The sequence below is a fragment of the Equus przewalskii genome, chromosome 8 (genome assembly GCF_037783145.1).
Source record: "Equus przewalskii isolate Varuska chromosome 8, EquPr2, whole genome shotgun sequence".
NCBI lineage: Eukaryota > Metazoa > Chordata > Mammalia > Perissodactyla > Equidae > Equus > Equus przewalskii.
This window is the reverse complement of record NC_091838.1, coordinates 67207925-67216714: the sequence shown is the minus strand read 5'-3', so window position 1 is coordinate 67216714 and position 8790 is coordinate 67207925. Positions and strand designations below refer to the sequence as shown.

Sequence of the window (8790 nt, the reverse complement as noted above, 5' to 3'; positions counted from 1 at the left end):
ACTGCTCACCAAGTACAGCCCTGAAGCTGGAGAAGCCTCGAGGCAGAGAGCTCAGGGGCAGGTCAGAGACTGTCGTGGGAGTGAGGAGTGCTGAAGCCATAAGGCCGGGCCCTGACGATATCTGCTAAGAGAACATGCCAGAAAACCAGGCCCGCTCGGCCTTCAAATAACTGGTATCTAGTAAGAGCCAGTTGTCTCCCTGTGGCACGTCTCCTCTTGGGAGGAAAATGCCCACGAGTGTCTGCAGCCCCGCCGGAGCGGTGGCCCAAGTGGCTCAGTCCAGGAGTGGAGTAGAACCCTTGAAGCACAGTGCAAAGAGGAGAAAAGGAATTTAAAAGGAATTTCTTCTCCTCTTTTGACAGACATTGAGGGAATCTGATTCATGACCTCGGGCAGCCCTGCCTTTATTCCGTTTTAGCTCCTCCCCCAGTCCCTGGAACCTTCAGGAAGCTCTCTCCCTATCGCCCCCTTGGCTCCAGGCCCGCTTCCTTCTCCCTTCTGCCAACTCTTGCTTGTGCGGTTGACTTAACCTCTTTCCCACATTCTCCTCGGATCTTCCCTCCTCTCTGGTCTCGTCCTTGTCCTCCTCAGCTCATTCTCTGCTTCTGCGTCACACGGGTCCAGACCCCAGGCCGAGGAGGAGTTCCTGAGCTTAGCATCTGAGAGCCTGCATGTTTGTGAGCTGTGTGAACATTCCAGCCTGCCCTCTCCTACACTTGGCCATCCATGAGTGCTCACTGCATGCTGGCCCTCTGTGGTGAGGGAGACACGGATTGTTAGGCCTTATTTCGACCAAGGCTCAGAGAGGTTGAGTAAGTTGCCCAAGATCACACAGCTGGTAAGTGGCAGAGCCTGGGCACTGTCCCTCCAAAGCCCATGTACTTTCCACTGTGCCAAACTTCACTCTTTCCCTTCCTCCCCCCTTTGTCTTTCTACCCTCAGCACAATCCAAATCCTCTTATCAGTTCCAGATTGTGTGTAGGGGAGAAGGAAAGAAGTGGTGGATGTCCTGGAGTTCTCCTCTCGCCTGGGCCTAATTCTCTTTGTTGGATGAACAAATGATTGAGGGTGCCCTGAGACAGAGGCGGGGCTCCATGGCCTGTAGGGACCATTTTCTCCTGTCCACTTGCAGAGCAGCTCTTATTTTAAAATAGAATCTTGAGGGGGGGCTTTCCCCTCTAGAGATGCTGGAGGAAGAAGAGCCCTGCTCTCCCGTCCACAGCTCCTTGCCCTCACACAGACCCCAGACATTCTAGATGAATCCTTTAGAATAGACAGCAAATATATTCCATGCATGTCGTCACACCTGATCCCCCCATTCCTGTGCTCCTAGCAGACATTACTAGTTGATCACAGAACTCATTCCCTGTGAGCTGGAAACCGTCCCCTCACTGCTCTTTACAGGGCTCAAAGAGAAGCGCTCGCCTGGCAGAAATCTCAGATGTCCCGCAACTGCTCCGCTTTACTGATGAGAAAACTGTACCCAGAAAGGGGAAGTGACTGTTCTCAAAGTCACGTAGCTGGCCGGGTGCTGTCATCAGCATTGCCCTCATCTCCTCTCCTCTGCAGCCCCGGCCTTGTGAAATGTCATCATTCTTGCTGGTCTGCTGGCTGAAACAACAAATTCCTCATCTGGGATGGCGCTTCTGGACCAGGAAGGCTGGCTGGCTGTTGAGCCACACCTTCACATGCTGAGAAATCCTGAGCGCTCGGTTCCAGGCACTGTGGATGACGGAGGGCTGACTTACCCTCTCCCTTCCTGCGGCCTGCAGCGTAGTCCTTCCTGCTCATGAAGACACTCCACAACGAGGCAAAGAATGAGAAGCCACGCTCCTGTTAGCAAAGGAGTGGTTTGGGGGCTTCCTGAGAATTCCATTTACCTGGGGTGATGGTTCTCAACTGCGGGTGATTTTGGCCCCCACCCAGGGGGCCTCTGGCAGTGTCTGGAGACACTTTTGGTTGTCACAACTGGGGGAGTGATGCTCCTGGCATCAAGTGGCTATAAGCCAGAGCTGCTGCCACATTCTACGATGCCCAGACAGCCCCACAGTAAAGAACTACATGGCCCCAAATGTCAATAGTGCTGAGACTGAGGAATCCCCGTCTAGGACCCCGGCCCTAGCGGATGACGGACCTTGTCCATGTGGGAGGTCCAGTCTCCTGCCTTTGTTCAGCCTGTGCCCTCAGCTGGAAGTCCTTGCCTCCACCATCACAACCTATTCGCATCTTTCTCAGCGTTCAAGGTCGATCTCCATTCCCACCTATGCGAGGGAGCCTTCCTGACCATTCCCAGGCAGGTGTCATTGCTCCTCCTCTGAGCCTTCATGGTGCTCGCAGGTCTTGTCTCGGCCAGTCTTGCAGTAGTTATGGGCGCGCTGCCTCATCTCCCCCCCTGCACTTCATTCCTCGAGTGGTGCAATGGCAAGAAGCTAGCGTGCCTTCGGAATCAGGCATCAGTGGGTTCAGAGTGTGCCTGTGAGAACCTGTGACCTTGGGTGGGGAACTCACGGAACTTCACTTTTCTGTCCATATACTGGCAGCTAACATGGTGGACCCTGTGCTGTGTGCCAGGTGCTGATCTCAGTGCTTTGCATGTGTTAAGGCGTGCGGTCCTCAGAGGCCTGCGAGGGAGTGCTGTGGCCATTTCTGCTTCGTGGTTGAAGCGAACTGAAGCACAGAGCTTACCTAACTACCTTGCCTGAGGTCACCTGGCCAGGAAGTGGCACTGCCAGGAGCTACACACGGGTGGTCTGGCCCCAGAGTCCCCCAGGTAACCGCAGTGCCGTCTGCCTCTTTCACAGGACGAACCTCAAAGGGCGTGAGACCCAAGGGAGCAGGCCTGGGTAGCCAGTGAGCAAACCTCGTTCCGCTTCTGCTCCACTCTTCAGCCTAAGACAGCGCCAGTATTTTTTTCTGAGCTTTTTACATAGTTGATATTATACCACATGTGCAATTTTTTTTTTTTTTTTTTTTTTTTTTCCTTTTTCTCCCCAAAGCCCCCCGCCATTACATAGTTGTATATTCTTCGTTGTGGGTCCACCTAGTTGTGGCATGTGGGATGCTGCCTCAGCGTGGTCTGATGAGCAGTGCCATGTCCGCGTCCAGGATTCGAACCAACGAAACACTGGGCCGCTGCAGCGGAGCGCGCGAACTTAACCACTCGGCCACGGGGCCAGCCCCCCACATGTGCAATTTTATATCTTGCCTTCTTTTATAGCTTAACAGTACTCAGAAGCGTATTTTTCATATCATTAAAAAAGGGCCAGGCTTCTCCCTCCCTGTCCCTCCCCTTCTGCCTTTTCTTCCTGAACAGTTCAGTCCTAGAGTCCTTGGGTGGGTTGGAGCAAGGGAGGGCGCCTGGTAGGGAGGGGCCTGGTGGGAAGAGGACTGGAGGCCCATAGCAGGTGTCAGAGGCCGAGTAGGATGAGGAGGTGCAGAGTGAGGGGCGTCTGCACGGGGTGGGGAGCAGCCTGGAATGGGTATCAGAGGTTGAGCCGGGAGAAGTGGCCAGGGAGATGCTAGACTGGTTACAGACAGGGGCATTGAGCAAATAAGGAAATATATTAAGGACGATGGAAACTACGTGTCCTACTCTCAGGGACTAGGGAGTGACAAATACAGAAGGGGAAACCAGAATGAACTCTTTAGGGCTGACTATGAACTGGAGACACTGATTGAACTCACAGCTTCCAATATAGATAAATTTAAACACTTTAGAAATTATATGAATTCTAATATATAATATAAAAATTATAAATAAATATATAAAATGAGTGATGTAAAATACAGACATATTATATAAAGATATATATTTATGCCCTAGTTCCCTAGATCTGTCCACTGACAGTGACGCGCCTGCAGCAATGTCCACACCCAGCGCCCAGGGCTCCTGGGAGAAATGGCTGTTTTCACGCCCGGGGCAGGGAACATACAAGATGATCCTGGAATATCCTGTGCCACAAAGAATGATGAAGTCATGTCAAAAAGATGCAAGCCAGCTTGAAGGGGCTCCTGCTCGCTAAACCTAGGACAACTTAAGCATCAAAATAATGGTAATAAAGGATTATAAACATGAAATAAAGTAGGAAACCATGAGTCCAGACTGATATAAATAAATACGTTGAAAGTTTGAGGAACAACAGGTATTTAAGTAGTTTTCAATACATTCCCCATAAAATACTTAATAATTACAAAGAAGGAAGAAGAAACTACATGGAGAAGCCTGTTGGACACCACCCTAATCAAGTGATCAGAGTGATCCTCATCAATAGTGGGACGAATGGAAATCTTGAGCCACCTAATGGGATGCAATGAGAAGAGCCCAGCATCACTTCCGTGATATTCCTATCAAAGATGTATAACCTGAATTTTGACTTTTTTTGTGTGTGTGTGTGGTGAGGAAGATTGGCCCTGGGCTAACATCTGTTGCCCATCCTCCCCTTTTTGCTTGTGGAAGATTGTCCTTGAGCTAACATCTGTGCCAATCTTCCTCTATTTTTGTATGTGGGATGCTGCCACAGCATGGCATGAGGAACAGTGCCTAGGTCCATGCCCAGGGTCCAAACACACAAACCCTGGGCCACCGAAGCAGAGCATGTGAACGTAACCACTACGCCACCACACCGGCCCCTGAATTTTGACCTAAAAAAATATTTATTTTTTAGGTGATCCCACAAGGAGGAAACAATCAGACAAATCCAGGCTATGAGACATTCTATAAGACAAGCAGATGGGACAGCTGGGGAGAGGCGGGGAGAGGATGTCATCAGGCACCTGGGAGGGAGTGGGCAGTCCCGTTACATACACACTGCACCCTATTACAGCCCTGCAGACTTTTTGTAGCTGAGGAAACTGAGGCACAGGGAGGTGAAGTCAATTCTTCAAGGACCCAGCCGCAGACCCTGGATTGGGCTTGTCTTCAAAGCCCTCACTCCCATCTGCAGGCCGATTCTGGAATTGATGGTTGGAGCAATTTTGGGTGGCGGATGGGGCACAGGCAAGACATGACTGAACTTTTTGGCTGGGACTGGCACAGGGCAGGCATTTACTCGACATTTGTTGGTGGATACAGGGCTCTGTGCTCCCGGGCCAGAGGCCGGCTTACACAGGTAGAACATGCACAAAGAGGATTCTAGACGCATCCCTGCTGGGGGGCAGCCAGGGCTGAGAGCCCGGGCTGTGGGCCCAAGGGCCTGGAGGAACAGGGTGCCTTCTGTTTGACCTCAAGGAGCAGCTGCCACCTTCTCCCTCCCACTTCTCTATCAAGGCCTGTAGCAGCAAGAAAATTGTAGTCTCATTACCCAGTGACCTGAGAAGCACAATTAAGCTGAAAATTAGTTGGCATAATTAATTAGATGGGTAAATAGCTCCCTGTCAACACCAATCAATCCATTCTGCATATAATCAGCTCGGCACCGGCAAGAAGGAGCTCCTGCAGCTGCTGCTTCTGCTGGTGGGCCAGGGCCTGGGGGGAGCGGAAATGGGCACCAGGGGACAGGATGTGCAGCCAGGTACGCTACACCCCACCCACCCACCCCCAGGACCTTCTACAGTTGCTTTTCATGGGAGCAGTTGCTCCCGGCTATCCTCAGTGAGTCCCTCATTGGTCCCCAGCAAAACCACGGCTTAATTCCCAGGGGCCTGCAGCTGGAAAGTCCCTTTGCTTTCTCAAGTTTTTTATTTTCGAGTTCCTGGTTCATTGCTCAAGATTTCCGACATCATTAAAAACCATGGGAGCTCCCATTTTTTTTAGCTAGTAAATTTGCAGAAGCTTTTCTTAAATTAAGGTATAACTTAGATGGGGTAAAATTTACCCGTGTTACTATATGAACTCCATGAGTTTTGAGAAATGCATACAGTTGTGTAACTACTACCACGATCAAATATAGAATATTTCCATCACTGTAAAAAAATCCCCACTCTCTTCTGTAGTCAACTGCTTCCCCCACCCTCAGCCCCTGGCAACCACTGAGCAGTGTTTGCTTATTCCAGAATGTTCTATAAGTGGAATCCCATAGTGTGAGCCTTTTGTGCCTGGCTTCTTCCGCTTAGCATAACGCACTTGGGATTCATCCATATTGTGGCATGTGTCAGTGGTTGGCTACTCGTTATTGCTAAGTAGTATTTTATTGCATGGATGTACCACAGTTTATCTGTTTCCCAGCTGAAGGACGCTGGGCTGTTTCTAGTTTTGTGCATTTATGAATAAAGCCACTATAAATACTCATATGTAGGTTTTTGTATGAACATAAGTTTCCATTTCACTTAGATAAATACCCAGGGGAGAGGCTGCTGGGTCTGCAGTAGGTGTGTAGATCACTTTATAAGGAACTGCCAAACTGCTTCCTGAAGTCCTGTACCCTTTTCATGCTCACCAGCAATGCATGAGACTTCCAGTAGCTCTGTACCTTTGTTAGAGCACAGACTTTAAAGATCAATAGGGCTGGCACAGTCGTGCAGTGGTTAAGTTCGTACTTTCCGCTTTGGTGGCCCGGGGTTCGCTGGTTTGGATCCTGGGTGCAGACCTACGCACCTGTTGTCAAGCCATCCTGTGGCAGGCGTCCCACATATAAAGTAGAGGAAGATGGGCACAGATGTTAGCTCAGGGCCAGCCTTCCTCAGCAAAAAGAGGAGGATTGGCAGCAGATGTTAGCTCAGGGCTAATCTTCCTCAAAAAAATAAAAAAAGAATTAAAAAAAAATAATAATAATAAAAAGATAATATCCATTCCTGGTGACAGCAGGGCCGACTCCACAATTTGCAGGGCCCAGTGCAAAATGAAAACGTGGGGCCCTTGTTCAAAACAAAAGGAAGAAAGTGCCATAGATGGTGTTGAAATAGAAAGCTTTTTCCCTTCTCCTGTAGTCTTTCTCTCAGCTTCTCATAGTGTTTTTTAATTTGCTCTTTAATGTTGTTAAGTAAAGAAAAATTAAACATTAGAATTATTAGCATGAATTTTATCTTTCATTTTTATATTGTGCAATGTCATTTTAAATGCAAATATGAGAGCTTTTAACTTGTATGTAGAATGGGTGAAATTACACAGTCTGTGTTTTGTTTGTACACGCATCTGTATTTCGTTCTTACTAGAAAGTGGAAATACTCCACTGTGTTTATTTCACTTCCTAACGTGCGCACATTCTACCCTATTCTCTACCTTTGGCTCACTGATGAGTAAGGAAGGACAGAAAAGAGAAGGCACTATCTTCTTTCTCTTTCCTTCTATGTCGTCGTTTTCAGCATGAAGTGGTTGGCTAATACAGGGAAGTCACACGAGTAAGAAAGCATGTGGCAGAAGTCCTTGGTCGTTTATGTCCTTTGAACGCCATTGCCTTTTTCTGCATTTGAAGCAAATTCTGGTCCCAACAGAAAGTGTGACATCTTGGGTCTGTTATCAGCCCCACCTAGTCAGAGATGTAAGACACTTACTTTGTCTTCACTGTGTCTTGCTGACCTCCCACGCGGCGTGGGTCCCCCCAGTTCAGCGCTCACAGGGCACGGTGAACACCATATGTGAGTGGTCGGCAAGGAACTGTGGACTGGCATAGTGCGTGCATCTCTTCTGCTCCCTCCACCGATGGAGTTCACTTACAAAACCCAAGTTCAACGATCAAATCGTTGAGAATTTCAAGATGGTGACGGCAGAGCATTACACCAAGTGTGGGACCCTTCTGAGCACGTGTGACCGCATAGGTTGCACATCCATGAAGCCGCCCTGGGTGAACGTATGGAGAAAAGTTTTTTCATATAAGCATTATTTGTGAAACCAAAATAAGATGTATTTTGTAATACAAAAAGAATTCAATCCCTGAAATCCTATCTAATTACATTATTTGGGCCAGTGTTCTTCAGATGTTTATTTTGCTTGTGCTTTGTCTTTCTGATGAAATTGTCCTTTCTCTAGAATGAAGATGATAACGTCTGCTCTTTCATTACAGCACAGCCCCTGGCCCAGGCCAGGACCGCCATGGGAACTCACGAAGTTCTGGCTCGTTTTCAGGGAAGTCCACTGCACTGGAATAAGCTGCCTGTGCCAGCCCAGCTTTGTGTGGGAGCAGGAGTGGGAGCAAGAGGACTGGGGTTCCCCCATTTCTACCACCTCCCCCGCCCCTCCCCTACATAGCTGAGAGTGAGTGGGGAAGGAAGGTTGAAGATATCAGCTGTTAAAGGAAGGAATTTATAAGTAGCTCATCTTTCTTTAACCACTTAGAAATGGTTCTCATGAATTTCACATAACCCTGGGTGCAGGTCACCCAGTGGTCAGAACCCGCCCACGGTGGCCATCAGGCTGGACGGGATCATCAGAAGGCCCCTCCCTCCAAGCTGGGCTGGGAAAATTTTCTCCTCTACAGGAATCCACTCAGTCTCCTTTCTTCTGAAAATAACTCTATTGGCTTTAGCCCTTTGTTTTGTGAATATGACATGTTCATTATAAAAATTTGGCAAAAACAAATAAAATAAAACGCATTCATATGATAGGAAAAAAATCAAGCATCTTCCATAGTCACAGCACTAGAGATGGTAATTTTTAACATTTTCTTGGGTGCTGTGGCAACAGTGTAGATTAGATCCTGGGACCCTCCACAGCTTAACTCTGGGGAGGGAAGAAGGAGTGATGTGATGATATGATAAGAAGGACGTAGCATCTCCTTTGTAGCACTTACGCAGTGTTTGTTTACCTACTTAACATCTCTTAATTAGGGAGGAACCAATTCTGTCTCCAAAGTTCACCACTTTGACCCCAGCGGCTATCCCACTGTTGGGTGGGAGGGGCACCTTCCAGCAGCCCCT

General features: G+C 48.7%; 1 long non-coding RNA gene across 1 annotated transcript; it reads left to right on the top strand.

Moving 5' to 3' along the window:
• The first annotated feature begins 5404 nt into the window (after window positions 1-5404).
• Window positions 5405-8128, top strand: LOC139085276 (uncharacterized). Its single transcript, XR_011543514.1, has 2 exons — window positions 5405-5510; window positions 7938-8128. It is a non-coding gene; the product is annotated as an uncharacterized lncRNA (long non-coding RNA).
• Window positions 8129-8790: the final 662 nt, after the last annotated feature.